This window comes from Macaca nemestrina, chromosome 4 (genome assembly GCF_043159975.1).
Source record: "Macaca nemestrina isolate mMacNem1 chromosome 4, mMacNem.hap1, whole genome shotgun sequence".
NCBI classification, from domain to species: domain Eukaryota; kingdom Metazoa; phylum Chordata; class Mammalia; order Primates; family Cercopithecidae; genus Macaca; species Macaca nemestrina.
The window spans coordinates 33,707,737-33,724,181 of record NC_092128.1 but is presented as its reverse complement, the minus strand read 5'-3'; the positions used below and the strand labels follow the sequence as shown (position 1 = coordinate 33,724,181).

Genomic DNA, 16,445 nt, shown 5'->3' with positions numbered 1-16,445 from the left:
TAAAACAGGCCAAGATAGAGCTTGGGCCATGGCTTCAGAGGATGCAAAGCCCAAGCCTTGGCAGCTTCCACATGATTTTGGTCCTGCAGGTGTGCAGAAGGCAAGAGTTGAGGTTTGGGAACCTCTACCTAGATTTCAGAGGATATATGGAAATACCTGGATGTCCAGGCAGAAGTCTGTTGCAGGAGTGGAGCTCTCATGGAGAATCTCTATTCAGGCAGAGCAGAGGGGAAATGTGGGGTTGGAGCCACCACACAGAGTCTTCACTGGGGCACTGCTTAGTGGAGCTGTGAGAAGAGGGCATCATCCTTCACACCCTGGAATAGAAGTCCACCAACAGTTTGCAACCTGCACATGGAAAAGCCTCAGGCACTTAACACCAGTCCATGAAAGCAGCCACAGAGGCTGAACCCTGCAGAGCCACAAAGGCAGAGCTGCATAGGCCTTGGGTGCCCACTCCTTGCATCAGCCTGCCCTGGATGTAAGACATAAAGTTAAAGATTATTTTGTAATTGTAAGATTTAATTACTGCCCTTTCTGGGTTTTGGACTTGCATGGGACCTGTATCCCTTGTAATTTGGCTAATTTCTCCCTTTTGGAACAGGAACATTTGCCCAATGTATCTTGAAAGTAGCTAACTTGTTTTTTTAATTTACAGGCTCATAGGTTGAAAGGTGTCTTAGATGACACTTTGTACTGTGGACTTTTGAGTTAATGTTCAAATGAGTTAAGACTTTGGGGTACTGTGAAAGGCATGATTGTGTTTTGAAATGTAAGGACATGAGATTTATGAGGGATCAGGGGTGGAATGATGTGATTGGGTCTGTGTTCCCACCCAAATCTCCTGTGAAATTGCCATGCCCATGTATTGAAGGTGAGACCTAGTGAGACGTGATTGGATCATGGGGGTGGATTTCCCACATGTTGTTCTCATCATAGTGAGAGAGTTCTCACAAGATCTGATGGTTTAAAAGTGTGTGGCACTTCCCCCCTCACTCTCTTTCTCTCTTCTGCCACCATGTGAAGATGTGCTTACTTCCCCTTCACCTTTCCCCATGACTGTACATTTTCTAAGGTCTCCCAGTCATGTTTCCTGTTAAACCTGCAGAACTGTGAGTCAATTAAATCTCTTTTCTTCATAAATTGACCAGTCTTGGGTAGTTCTTTATAGTAGAGTGAGAATGGACTAATACATTCTACAAAAAAATTACAAAAGATTAACTGGGTGTGGTGGCATGCACCTGCAGTCCCATCTAGTCTGGAGCTGGAATGGGAGGATTGCTTGAGCCTGTGGGCAGATGTTGTAGTGAGCCAAGATATGCCACTGCATTCAAGCCTCGGTGACAGAGTGGAAACTTGTCTCAAAAACAAGAGAATTATCACCCAAAGGAAGTTGGTGCTACTATTTGGAGATATGTATTTTAATTTATGCTAATTTATTAAAACTAATGATTTTCTCTGCACATAAGCAATATATATCCATTTCAGTATAATCATTATACTGTAACTAACATTTTTCTAATTTTTTTTCTTTTTTGAGACGGGATCTCTCTCTCTCACCCAGGCTGGAGTGAAGTGGTGTCATCATAGCTCACTCCTAGGCTCAAGGGATCCTTCTGCCTTAGCCTTCTGAGTAGCTGGGAGTATAGACTTGTTACAACCAGGCCTGTCTTGTAACATTTTAATGGTGTTATTTTACTTAACATTATAGTATTTGCACTTATCTATACCATTAAAACTATATGATTATGTAATCTTAGTGATGATGAGATTTTAACTTATATTTAGTATACATTATTTAACCTTTTTTTCTTACTGAACATTTGATTTTTTAAATATTTGCTATATTGTAAAAGTATAAAATTAGCATCTTTCTGCATTTAGCTTCATATATATCTCTTGTTGTCTATTGTAAATTCCTCAATGTGGAATTGATAAAAAACATAATGAATAATTTTAAGACTTGGTATGCATAACTAAACTGGTTTCCTGAAAATTGTGGCAATCTAATCTACTACAAGCAGTATGTGAAAAGATGCATCCCTGCTTTCCCTTATTTAGCAGCTTTCAACCATATTAATAAGAAATGCATGATTCAGTAAATATCGGAATACTCATGTGGCATACTTCAACTTCTTTTAGAAGAGGTACATTTTTTGACTTCATCAGGAGGTCAAAAACTTCAAGCTATTAAGTTAATTGATTTTCAATACAGGCAAGACTTTGGACTTTGGGGATATCTGGTGTTTAACATTCTGAGCTTCATAATGTCAGCTGAATGTTTAAGATACTCAAAACTTTAGGACAGAATAGACCTATTTTATTCATTATCTAGTAAGGTAACGTTTCATAGATATGAAAATCTTGCTGGCAATGTTTCATAATTATATTATGAAATGTAATTATATTTCAAATGCACTAACTACATTAGTCTGTTCTCACATTGCCGTAAAGATACTACACCAGGATTGATAATTTATAAAGAAAAGAGGCACAACCGACCCACAGTCCCACATGGCTGGAGAGGCCTCAGGAAACCCACAATCATGGTGGAAGGCAAAGGGGAAGCAAGAACCTTATTCACATGGTGGCAGGAGAGAGGAGAGAGGGGTGAAGGGGGAAGAGACCCTTATAAAACCATCAGATCTTATGAGAACTCACTCACTATTATGCAAATAGCATGAGGGAAACCTCCCCCATGATCCAATCATCTTCTCCCAGGTCTCTCCCTAGACACATGGGGATTACAATTCAAGATAAGATTTGGGGGGAGACGCAGCCAAACCATATCAATTACATTCTTGGGACTCCTTTAAATGGGCCTGATTTTCTATGAGGCAACTTGCTTTCCCATGGTACATTATGTAAAGTATTGGAGCTAGCCACAGACCATAGAAGACCCACTAGTGCACCTGTGGTGCACCCACTGGCCAGTCTTTTAGGTCTCCATTCTACCCACAATTATCACCATTAAGGTAGGTGTAGAAAACACCACCACTATTATTTTGTATTCCTCTCGACACCTTCTTATCACGTAAACAACAGTCCGTGTAAATTGTTTTAATACTTGTCTCCCCTATACTCAATGGATTCCTTGACAATTAGGAATTGGCTTTAATGTCTGAATTCTGAGTGCCTAAAAAATATTCGATAGATGTGATTGGAAAAAAGAAAGAGAAAGCAAAATGAAAGAAAATGTCATGATTGAAAGAAAATCATCTTACATTAGAATACCAAGAGAAATCTCTCATTGTTTAGAACTGTTGCTTTATGTTTTTAATCCTCAATTTGTTTATTAAATTTAAAAAGTGGACTTGTGTGCTCGAAAGAATAATTAACTATTCGTTGGGAGACTTTGAGTGTGGGTATCTTCAAATAGCCGAACAAATTTGGGTTTTAAATATGATACTATTTTATAATTTTGTAAGTTGGTATTGAAAATAAAAATATTGGATATTTCCTCTAATATCACAGAGATAATATAGTTCACACTGGCTTTCTGAAGTTTTATTTGTGCCTGGCAATAGAGTCACTACATCATACGTATTATTTCAACCTCCACATTGATCCTATAATGGAGGTTTAGTTTAATTTTAATAGTCTTTTGCCATGAAGCTATAGGAGCTTTAAGTAACTTAAGCGAGTGATGGAGCCAGGATTTGAATCTGAGCAGCTAGAATCTAAAGCCTACATATTTAGGTTAGATTGCAGTGTTATGTAAATAAAAGTTAAGCCTTAAAATGTTGAGAGCAATATAAAATAATGGAAACATTTAGCATTTTATCTTTTACTTTGTAAATGTAAAGCATTGGGTCTTAAATTTAATATGTTGTATATTCTAGGGTGTTATGTGACATTTCAAGAGTGAATAGAGTATTTATCTAAAAAAAACTATGTATTCAAAGAGGTGCATGGATATAAGAAACATTTAATTGATAAATAGCCCTCAATCAAGTAAATCCGACACCTACACATTTAGCTTTCTTTATTTCAAAGGTAAATACAATATATTCACATATTGCTCTCACATCAGACATTAACTTTTTATGATGAATATATAGAAAGGAAAGACATCTCTGCTGGTATGAAAGAGGTTTTTGGAAAACTTCTTACTTCTGCTTCTCACTGTAGCAATCTAACTTCTAGTAGACCATTTCTTTCTGAGTACAATTAGAAAAGCTAGGTAGAACATTCAACACAATGCAAACAAACAGGCAAAAATATGTGTTAAAGTGTTAAAGAATTCAGTACAAGTTGAAGTGACTCAAACAGCTTTGTTTTATAAGCAATGGAGCTGGAGATTTAATTCCATCAAATAAGAGAGGAAAAAGTATTTTTATATTACTAATTCCTCAGGGCAAGATTGCTGAATGTTAGAGTGTGTGCTTTGTGTTAAAAGACATAAAATCAGCAAGTTTGCAAGATCAACTTGCAGAGCCAGTTCCCAATTCCCAATTTTCTAATTCAGCTTGTCTAGCAATATGCCTTGTGCTTCTTTTGGGGGACACAGAGACAATCAGGACAGAAGTTTAGCATCTTATTAAGGTGACAGTGAGAATTGTTAATGATAAACAAGTAACACCAAACATGAAACTTTAAGAATATTGGTACGGTTATCCTTCCTTTTTTTTTGAGAGGGAGTCTCCCTCTGTCGCCCAGGCTGGATGGAATGCAGTGGCGAGATCTCTGCGCACTGCAAGCTGCGCCTCCCAGGTTCACGCCATTCTCCTGTCTCAGTTTCCCGAGTAGCTGGGACTACAGGCGCCTGCAATCACGCCGGGCTAATTTTTTGTATTTTTAGTAGAGACGGGGTTTCACCATGTTAGCCAAGATGGTCTCGATCTCTTTATCTCGTGATCCGCCCACCTTGGCCTCCCAAAATGCTGGGATTACAGGCTTGAACCACTGCTCCCGGCCTATCCTTCTATATCTTCACAGAATTTCAAATATTGCTAATATTGAGAATTATTATGATACATTAAAAAGATCAGGGCTTCTTGAATGACAATATTTAAAAGATTTTGGTTTTTAATTGATAAACTGCCCAATTAGTTATAAACGTGTTCTTTTTCTCTGATAACCTGTACATGTATCGACACTTAAATATCTTGAGAATCCCTAAGCAGGTTTATAAAATATTTTGCTTTACTGTAAAATGAGATACTCAGAATTCTATTAAATGTGCTAAATAATTTAAATGTTTGTATATAATAATTTTGCCATTATTCATAATTTGGAAAGACATTTATTTTCATGAACTGATGAAGTATTTCTCTTTTAAATATAACATCTTATTTTTGTTTTAAAGTTCTATAGCTTTCTGGACTTCAGGACATTTTACCTTCTAAAATATACCAAATGTCAGTAAATCAGAAGTTTGTATACATAACGGAGAATGTAACATATTTCAAAAGTGAAAATGCCGACCACAATCCCCAAAAGAATCAAATGAGAATTCCACACCGGCAGGTCACTGGGGAGAGCAAACAAGACCATGTTGTATTTTGTAATTCAGCAACATGTAAAACATCACTGGCTGTCTTGAAAGCATTCCACTGGGTAGAGCAGGGATGGCTGGCTGACAACCCCGTCTTGTAAGATCATGGAAATATCCTAGGTTATTTCTGAATGTTTATAGGCATCATTTAAAGGCGTGCAGCTGTGTTTTTACCTGTGCTTTCCACCTGTCACATTGTAATTGCTTTAGAATTAACACTCTCTAAAAGGAAGTAAGGATTCTTAAGAGATGTATTTGGTCCCAAATTAAACAGAGATGCGCATAAACCCACTCATTTTCCCATTAAGAAGAAAGCCATAAAGGAATGCTCCTCTGCTCTTGGCAGATGGTGAAAGAAACTCCTGAGTTACTCCCAGGCTGCCTTGCCATAATCTTATGGAAAAAATGATGATCTATTTCTTAAATTTACAGCACTTAAATTATGATGCCTTTTAAGTAAAGACAAACATTATCATCAGGGAAAGATGGGTTAACTGTGTTATCCATTATGTAACGAAACACCAAAGGTGAAATATTGCATTTAGAATTTCCAGTGAATCAACAAAGCTTTAAGATTTAGGTCCCATCTCCCAAAATTATCCAATAAACTCATTAAGTCTTTTGACGAATGGTAAAAGTATAGACAGAAAAGCAGACTAGCAGTAATTGTAGCTTTATACGTATGCTTAATTGGCAGATGTGAGAATTCTACCACTGAACAACCCAGGCACTAGTACATATACTTAATTAGAATGAAACTCTTAAATCATGCACCATAATGTAGCATGATTTAAGAATTTCGTTAAGTGTTTTAGGTTTTCATGTTAAATGTGAACGTTATAGCATAGCAAAATACTTCCTAAGTAGGAAAAACACCCTTTTGTAACTACATCCTGTACCTGTATTTTAGTTGAAATCTGTCAGAGTATTTTCAGTGCAAAACAGGTTACCTAACTATCTCTGTAAATACATTAATTTTTATTTTCCATTTTGTGGTATCTACATTTGAGAACTAAACCTAGAATTAAGGTGAGAACCAACCATTATTAAATTTATATTCTACACCAGATACATCCTATCTTTCTTTTCATTGTTCATTTCTTCACCTTCTGTAGATCTGGAAATTATTTCTCCTTCCACCCAATAAATAACAGAGTTTCCCAAAGCTCACTGAGTGCCTTTGGTTACTCTCTTTATCCACTTGGAGATTTCATATAGTAAATTCAATCCCTACATTTATGGAAATGACTTATGCATTCTGCTCTGATATATTTAACAAGTATCTTCTATCAGTCAAGCTCATTAACATTTCTGACATAGAAGCTACTCTGTCAAGCTTTTCCATTTTCATCAATGATAGTGTGATTCTTTCAGGTTTGATAGTTTCAGGAGGCCCTACTTACAAACATAGATCAATGAAATAAATCATGTATTTTTAAATATTCACTAGTAACATGCCATTCTGGCTCATTAAAAGGAGTAGAATAGAATTCATTGAAGAATGAGGGAGATCTCTGTAGAAGTTGGGCTTTGTAAATCTTACATTTTAAAAGGTTTAAATGAGTGCAATGGGAATACGGAATGGCGGATTGAGACCAGAGAATCAAGGGGGGCTTTTTAGAGAACACGCCATTTGATTTGGGGTTATGAAAATTAAGTAAAGTGTTAGTAGCCCGGAGAAAATATTTCAGATAAAGAGTGGAGTTTCAGCAAAACCCAGAAAGTTCAAAGCATCAGGAATATACTGGTTGGAGCAAGGGGCCATTTATAAGCATTACTAGCAGACGAGATGAGAAAGAAATATTGGAAGAAGGTTGAAGGCAGCCTCGATTATTTCCTAAGTAGTTGACTTTTTGAGATAATAATGGGGAGTTAAGAAAGAGGGGGGTGTACTATAACATCTCTTTTAATCATACCTCTGGCAGTTGTCATGGGTTAAATTTGTTCTTCAAAAAAGATGTTGAAGTCCTCATTCCCAGTTAATGTAAATGTAATTTTATTTGGAAGTAGGGTCTGCCTTAATTCTGGCTGGATGTCATAATATCATGACTGGGTACCACATACTGGGCTATTTGAGACAACAGGAATTTATTTCTCACAGTTCTGGAATCTGGAAGTCTTAGATAGGGGTGGCAGTATGGTCACATTCTGGTGTAGGGCTCCCTTCCAGGTTGCAGAATTCTGACTTCTGGTGTCCTCACATGGCAGAAGGGGTGAGTTAGTTGCTCTCTGGTTTCCTTTATAAGGGCACTAATACCATTTATGAGGGCTTCCCCCTCATGACCTAATTGCCTCCCAAAGGCCCCACTTCCAAATACCACTCACATCCACCAGGGATTAGATTTCAGCATACAGATTTTGAGAAGATATAATATCCAACCCATAACAATGTCTTTGCAGAGGATCTAATTAAGATGAGGTCATTAGTGTGGGCCCTAATCCAATGTGATTGGTATTTTAATACAAAGACAAAATTTGACATAGAAATAGATATATCAGGAGAGATGGTGTGAAGACACAGAGAAAACATCTTCTGTAAGCCAAAACACATTTGAGGCTACCAGAAACTAGGATTGCTGCATAGAACAGATTCTCCCTCACAGACCTGAGAAGGCACCAAGGAAGCTGACATCGTGATTTTGTACTTCTAGAATCCAGAACTTTGAGACAATCAATTTATTTTATTCCAACTCCCAACTTCTAATACTTTATTTTAACATCCTTAGACAACTAACACAGACATCATGAAGATCATGGATGTAAGGCTTTGAAACTAGAGGCAGAAAAAACAGGTAAGTATAGTCGTGCATCAATTAACAATGAGGATATGTTCTAAAGAATGCATTTGTAGGTGATTGTGTCGTTAAAGGAACTTCATAGAGGATACTTAAACAAACTTAGCCTACTACACATCTAGGCTGTATGATATAGCCTGTTGCTCCTGGGCCACAAACCTGTACAGCATGTTATTGTACTGTAGGCAATTGTCACACAATGGTAAATATTTTTGTATCTATACACATCTAAACATAGTAAAGGTACAGTAAAAATACAGTATTATAATCTTATGAAATGACCTTTGTATGTGCAATTTTCTGTTATTGACTTAAACATTATGCAGGGCATAATGTTTGACTAAAACATAGTCTTTGACTAAAATAGTTATGCAAGCCAGGACCATATTTGTAAGAGAATCCTCAACAATGATTCAACTTACAATTTACAACGGTGCAAAAGTGATACATGTTCAGTAGAAACCTTATTTTGAATTTTGAATTTTTGATCTTTTCCCAGGCAAAGGATGTGTGATTTGATACTCTCTTGCAATGCTGGGGAGGTAGCAGCTGAAGCTACCAGTCAGGCCACAAGATTATGAGGGTAAACAACCAATATTCTGCAGTGCACTGTATTGTCAGATGATTTTGCCCAAATGTAGGCTAATGTAAGCATTCTGAACACTTTTAGGGTAGGCTAGTCTAAGCTGTGAAGGTCAGTAGGTTTGGTATATTAATGTATTTTCCACTTACTGATGGGTTCATCTTTATGATGATGTAATCCTATCATAAATTGAGGAGCATCTGTAGATTGGGAATAAGTGAGGATATCACAAGATATAGGAATGAAAAAGGTGGCCTATATATGAGAAATGTTTTTATTTATTTATTTAACTTTTATTTTAAGATCGGGGTGCAAGTGTAGGTTTGTTACATAGGTAAACTTGTGTCATGGGGGTACAGATTCTTTCATCATTCAGATATTAAGGCTAGTACTTGTTAGTTATTTTTCCTGATCCTCTCTCTTCTCCCACCCTCCACCTTCCAAAAGGCCCCAGTGTGTGTTTTCCCTTCTATGTGTCCATGAGTTCTCATCATTTAGCCCCCACTCATAAGTGAGAACATGTGGTAATTGGTTTTCCATCACTGTGTTAGTTTCCCAGGGATAATGGCCTCCAGCTCCATCCGTGTCACAGCAAAGGACATGCTCTTGTTCTTTTTGTGGCTGCATAGTATTCTATTATGTATATGGATCAAACTAGAAAGCTAAAAGTCACTTGTGTGCTTTCTTTCCTTTACTTCCTCCATTAATTTACCAATAGTCTTAATATTCTTCATTACATTTTAAGTAAATTTAATAAATTTACTTATTTAATAATAAAGAGAATAACTTTTCACTTTCTAATTTGATCCACTTAGTTCAATGATTAAAAGGTGGCAAAAGTGAGACGTTCAGAAGAAATCACCTTGGAATGTGAGAAGAGAAATTATTTTAGAAATGTTTGTGAGCTAGTTGGTTTGTTTTCAAAGAAACTTGAAAAAAAGATCTTTACTGGACATAGAGATTTGAGTTTCATTAACAACTGAAGTAATGAGATTGCATAATGTGGAGTGAAGTGAAGATGGCTGAGGGAAAGGAAAAACAATACTTCAAGGTCAGCTGGTAGAGAAGGAAGTTAAAAAGACTTAAAAGTAGTCAGCAAATAGAAAGGGTGCTAAGGAAGTCAAAGAAGTAAAAGACTTCCAAGACTAATGGTAAGATAAACATTTTAAATGATATATGGATATGAAGACAGAGAAGAGTCCATTAAATTAGGCAAATAACTCTTCAGGCCTTTGGGCAATTTTTAAATTGAATTATTTGTCTTTTTCCTTACATGGATATTAACCCCTTGTCAGATACACAGTTTGCAAATACTTTCTCCCATTCTGTAGGTTTTTGCTTATATTGATTGTTATCTTTGTTATCAAACTTTTTAGTTTGATATAATAATCCCATTTGTCTAATTTTGCATTTGTTGCCTGTGCTTTTGAGGTCTTACTATATTAAATGAAATAAGCCAGGCATGAAAAGACAAATACCTCATGATCTCATTCGTATGTGGAATCTAAAAAAGTGATCTTATAGGAGGAGAGTTTAATAGTGCTTAACAGAGGCTGGGGAGGGTAGGGAAAAGGAAAGATGAGGAGAGGTTGATAAACAGTTTGACAGGAAGTTCTGGTGTTCTATTGCACAAGTAAGATGACTACAGCTAATTATTATTAAATATTATGTTATTAGTAAATAATGTAGTGTATATTTCAAGATAGCTAGAAGAAAGGATTGTGGATGCTATCACTGTGAAGAAATGACAAATGTTTAAATTGATGGATATGCTAATCATCCTGATTTGATCATTACACAATACATACATATATTGAAACATCACACTGTACTCATTAATATGTACAATTGTTTCAATTATAATATAACAACTTTAAAAACTGGGTAAATAATGTACGGCTTTAAAAACTAGGTAAAGGGACAATCATTATGTAATCTGATGGTAACTTGGAAAAGCACACACACACACACACACACACATTTCTGGTATGTTAGCATATTCATCTTAGAAATAAATAAGACAACTCTCTTGGAATAACAATGGATGTGATTTAACAAAACAGATGTGCCAAGTTCATAGATTCTGAGATGTAATTAAAAAGATTATTTTAACATCTCTGACTTTGCATTTTACTATCCAATGTAACTGAATTTGCATTCTTCATGAGACAATCTGAGTTTGCTTCCTGCCAATGGGCCTTACCAACCAAGATTATTTTAGATTAATTTTTCTTCCTAAGGATGTTTTTGATACTACATTGGTTGTTTGAATTCATTGTATGAGTACTGGCTTCCAATTTATTTTCTCAGGAGACAATTCATTTTCTTCTTTCTCCTAGATTTAGTTTGAGACATCCAAATTTCCTTATTGCAACATTCTGTTTGGTATATTTATATATTATTGAAGTTATGCTCTGGACATATCCTTTTGGTGACACTTATCCATCTCCATGCCAGAACATTTTATTATGCATGGATTCACATCTTCTCCACCTCTTCCCATGCCCTCTTCTAGTAGTACATAAAATAATGGTAAGTGAATTTTTTTGGTGGCTAGGATTTCACAATGCAATAGAGTTTACTAATAGGACTATCATAAACTTTCTAGAAATGAATATTTCTTACCTTTCATAATCATTATTCAGCATGAGGTTGGCTTGAAGTTCCACATCAGAAATGCAAGCATATAAGGAATGTATTAGTTTCCTATTGCTGTGACAAAAAGTCCAAACCTAGTGGCTTGAAGTCACACAAATTTATTATCATTCATATTTGGAGGTAAAATATCTGACATTGACTTTATGGGGCTAAAATTACAGTGTTGGCAGAACTGCATTCCTTTTGGACACATTAGGGGAGACCCTGTTCTTTGCATTTTCTAGCTTCTAGAAGCTGCCTACATTCACTGTCTCACAGTTGAGTCCCTCTAACCTCTGTGGCTGCCATCACATCTCCTTCTCTGACTGATGTCTCCTCCTCCTCCCCATCGTAAGAGCCTACCAAATAACCTAGGAAAATCTCCTCGTTTCAACATCCTAAATATAGTCACATATGCAAATTCCTTTTTGCCGTGTCAAGTAACATATTCAAAGATTTCGGGAGTTAGGATGTGAACTCACTCACTGGGGGACAATTATTCTGCTTATGAAAAAGAGTGAGCTACAAATGATAGAATGATATTCGCATGGTAAATACATATATGAATATATATACACACATACATATTCACACACGTACACAGGTTGAGATATATATGTGTATATATATACATACATATATATAACTCAAAAGTGATAGGCTAAGAATACTTTTGGGGTATCTAAAATGCTGCAAGATACATTTCAAATATAACTAATAGTTAAAACAGCTGATGGCAAAAAGATCAAAAGTACTTGGACATTTCCTGTTCCAGGGAGACAACTTGTCTTTAAAGACAGTGAAACGGTGCCCTTCTTAAGAAGGATTACTTTATTTGATGTTTTCTGAGGTCTTCAAGGACAGTTGGAATAAAGGGCATTTTAAAAAACTCAAGTATTGGAAAGTGTTTTTTTTTGGAGCTATTAGCTTAAATATGTTTAATCAGAAAGATAAAAAATCAACACCTTAACATGACAATTGAAAGAACTAGAGAAGCAAGAGCAAACAAATTCAAAAGCTAGCAGAAGTCAAGAAATAACTAAGATCAGAGCAGAACTGAAGGAGCAGAAACACAAAAAAGAAACCCTTCAAAAAATCAATGAATCCAGAAGGTGGTTTTTTGAAAAGATCAATAAAATAGACCGCTAGCAAGATAATAAAAAAGAAAAGAGAGAAGAATCAGATAGACACAATAAAAAATGATAAAGGAAAGATCATCACTGATCCCATAGAAATACAAACTGCCATCAGAAAATAATATAAACACCTCTATACAAATAAACTAGAAAATCCAGAAGAAATGGATACATTCCTGGACTCATATACCTTCCCAAGACTAAACCAGGAAGAAGTTGAATCCCTGAATAGACCAATAACAAGTTCTGAAATTGAGGCAGTAATTAATAGCCTACCAACCAAAAAAAGTCCAGGACCAGACAGATTCACAGCCGAATTCTACCAGAGGTACAAAGAGTAGTTGGTACCGTTCCTTCTGAAAGTATTCCAAACAATAGAAAAAGAGGGAATCCTTCCTAACTCATTTTATAAGGCCAACATCATCCTGATACCAAAACCTGGCAGAGACACAGCAAGAAAAAGAAAATTTCAGGCCAATACCCCTAATGAACATCAATGTGAAAATCCTCAATAAAATACTGGCAAACCGAATCCAGCAGTGCATCAAAATGTTATCCACCACGATCCAGTCGGTTTCATCCCTGGAATGCAAGGCTAGTTCAACACATGCAAATCAATAAATGTAATCAATCATGTAAACAGAACCAATGACAAAAACAACATGATTATCTCAACAGATGCAGAAAAGGCCTTCGATAAAATTCAACACCCATCATGCTAAAAATTCTCAATAAACCAGGTATTGATGGAATGTATCTCACACTAATAAGAGCTATTTATGAAAAGCCCTCAGCCAATATCATACTGAATGGTCAAAAGCTGGAAGCATTCCCTTTGAAAATCGGCATAAGACAAGGATGCCCTCTCTCACCACTTCTATTCGACATAGTACTGGAAAGTTGTTTTTTAAATAAATAATAAAAATGCCAAGGTATCTATAATAGAAAAAACAGTAATGAAATAGAAATGGAATGTTTGTTTGAGAACATATTTGCAGAATACTTCCTCTTCCCAGTTCAATGAAAGTCATGGAGTGTTGCTGTTGTTTGTTTTCCTTTAATACATAAAGAGAATGTGCTTAAATGGTATAAGTTAAGAAAATCTTGGATAGTTTTGTTTTTTTGCTCTTCAATTTTCTGGAATCCAATAGATATCACCGGGAGTAGAGAGCAAGCCTCAGCAGTATCTATGGAAACGGTAGAAATATATCATTACTTGGATCCTACCCCAGACCTACAGAATCAGAATCATCAGGCACTATTTAAAACAAACTGACAAAACATTTATTAGCTTTTTTTCTGATGCACAACTCAAGATGACAACTGCTTTGGTTACCAACAATGTTCTAGACCTTCAACAGAATGAGACTTAAATTAGTCAATCACAGAAAAAACTGAAGAAACTAGAGAAATAATAAGGGATTTAGAAAAACTTTAAAGAAATAAAAAAGGCCCCTTTTGCATGTTTGCAACTAGAGACCACCTAATCACTTATTGTAAAAATCAGCATAATATAGGTTTTTTTTTCTTTTGAGACAGAGTCTTTCTCTTGCCCGGGCTGAAGTTAAGTGCTGCGATCTTGGCTCACTGCAACAGCCGCCTCCCAGGTTCAAGCTATCCTCCTGCCTCAGCCCCCCTAGAAGCTGGGATTACAGGTGCACACCACCATGCCCGGCTAATTTTTGTATTTTTAGTAGAGATGGAGTTTCTCTGTGTTGGCCAGGCTGGTCTTGAACTCCTGACCTCAGGTGATCCACCCACCTTGGTCTCCCAAAGTGTTGGGATTACAGGCGTGAGCCAACACACCCAGCCTGATATAGGTCTTTGAGTATAACATTCAAATATTCTATCATTGAGTAGATAGGAAAACCAATTTATTCTTTATTATTTTCCTTCTTTTGCTTAACAAGGCTCTGATTCTCTTCCATTCCATTCAGGTTCATCACCAAATTATAAAATTTCTGCTTTTCTCCTCTACCACGTGTTGTAAACATACACAATTCTATTATTAACAAATTAGCAATGCCAGGAAAACAAAAAGTGATCAATAAGTATTTTTAATACTACTAAGTTTGTAACAAGATTATTCTCAAAAGAGAAATGAGCCAGGAAAAAGAATATGATGAGTAAAGTGATGCAATCTAGAGCATTTAGAGAGTTTTGAATGAAAATGATAGGTCTGTGTGCTAGAATATATGAGGTGCTCAATAAATACTGATTATTTAAATAAATATTATCAAATGTTTAAATGACTAAATAGTAATCTTTTTTTTCTGGTGGGCGGGGGGACAGAATCTTGCTCTGTCACCCAGGCTGGAGTACAGTGGCATGATCTTGGCTCACTGCAGCCTCTGCCTCCGGGTTCAAGCAATTCTCATTCCTCAGCCTCTGGAGTAGCTGAAATTACAGGTGTGCACCACCATGCGCAGCTAATTTTTGTATTTTTAGTAGAGATGGGGTTTCACTGTGTTGGCCAGGCTGATCTCGAATTCCTGACCTCAAGTGATCCATAGGCCTCAGCCTCCCAAATTGCTTGGATTACAGGTGTGAGCCACCACACCAGGCTAGTAACTCTCCATAGGACTGAAACAATTGGAATAAAGCAGCTAAAATCAGTTTAGGTAATTGGAAACCTTCTAAGTTAGTATCCAGATTAGAACACATCAGGTGAACCTCTTCCTGTAAAGGATGTATTTGCCTTACTGATTTACATAGGGCTCTAGGAGTCAACTGGTAAAATATTATATGTCTCCGTATTTGTGATTTAGGTATATGCTACTATTGCTGGTGAAGTGGTAGGGACAACAGGATAAAGGTGATAGATCCAGCTACAGGAGTGTGAGGTGTCCCTGGAGAGATCTCTTTGTAAGGTAGGTTGTTTCAAGTAAAATAAGCCAAATTCACTAACAGACTAAAAGTGAGTACAGCATCATTTTTCTCAGAATAAACTGGGGAATTCTACTTGAGTTCATGACAAGACACGTACCTGTATTTCTTGGGAAGAATCATATTTAAACTAAAATAATTGTCTTATTAATCTCCTTAACATATTAATGGTCTCAGAAATGATGTTAAAAATGAACAGGATTAGAGTCTACAGCAGATGGGACAGAACTGATCTTTCCACTTTGAAAGAGGCTGCTGAGCTCTGGAGGCACAAGAATATTAAGTGGCCCTATGGGGTTGATGTGCAGAAATCTGTTTTTTGCTGGAGGCAGGAGATCCTGGTAGCAGGGCAACATGGAAAATGGGAGCAATGAGAGATAGATCATGCACTGAAAAAGTTTTCAGAAATATTGTGGAAGGTGTTACAGAAAGAGCAACTTTTGCATGAGTTGATGAGTGTGTGGAAATTACCAAATTCAAAGTAAATAAGTACATGGATACAATTTGTATTAACAACCTAGGAAAGCTTGGAGCAAATAAATAAAAAAGCACATTTAAATAATCCAGTCAAAATTTCTTAGTCCAATTTATTTCAGCAGTATTTCTGTTATTAATACTATAATCTCACAACATTTACTTTAAAAATATGAGGAATATTTGATGCCATACCTTTTTTTCTGACTTATGGTGTAAATCGATAATTGATGTGGCAGTATGGAGGATACAAAGCTAATTATTTAATATCCCAGACTCTCTATTCTGCATTTGGGCTGAATCTTGAATCAGATTTGGAGTCAAAAGTAAGCTATTGGAGTAGCAGCCATGTGAACAATGATTGAATTTTCTGTCACTTATGATGACAGATTCTTGTGATTGCTACATTTCAACTGCAGAAAGTTTGTTGGTATAGA

The 16,445-nt window shown here is 36.2% G+C and overlaps 2 long non-coding RNA genes across 2 annotated transcripts in view; one reads left to right on the top strand and one right to left on the bottom strand.

The window, feature by feature from the left end:
• Positions 1–7,583, bottom strand: part of LOC105474886 (uncharacterized) — a 59,412-nt gene extending 51,829 nt beyond the window's left edge. Inside the window, exons 1-2 of the long non-coding RNA XR_011621625.1 lie at positions 7,414–7,583; positions 157–317 (exon numbers count right to left, since the gene is read on the bottom strand). This is a non-coding gene — a long non-coding RNA (uncharacterized lncRNA). The remainder of the gene's footprint in view (positions 1–156; positions 318–7,413) is intronic.
• Positions 7,584–7,637: 54 nt separating this feature from the next.
• The window catches only part of LOC105474880 (uncharacterized), a 60,331-nt gene continuing 51,523 nt past the window's right edge, over positions 7,638–16,445 (top strand). The window contains exons 1-2 of the long non-coding RNA XR_011621624.1: positions 7,638–7,710; positions 8,224–8,289. This is a non-coding gene — a long non-coding RNA (uncharacterized lncRNA). The remainder of the gene's footprint in view (positions 7,711–8,223; positions 8,290–16,445) is intronic.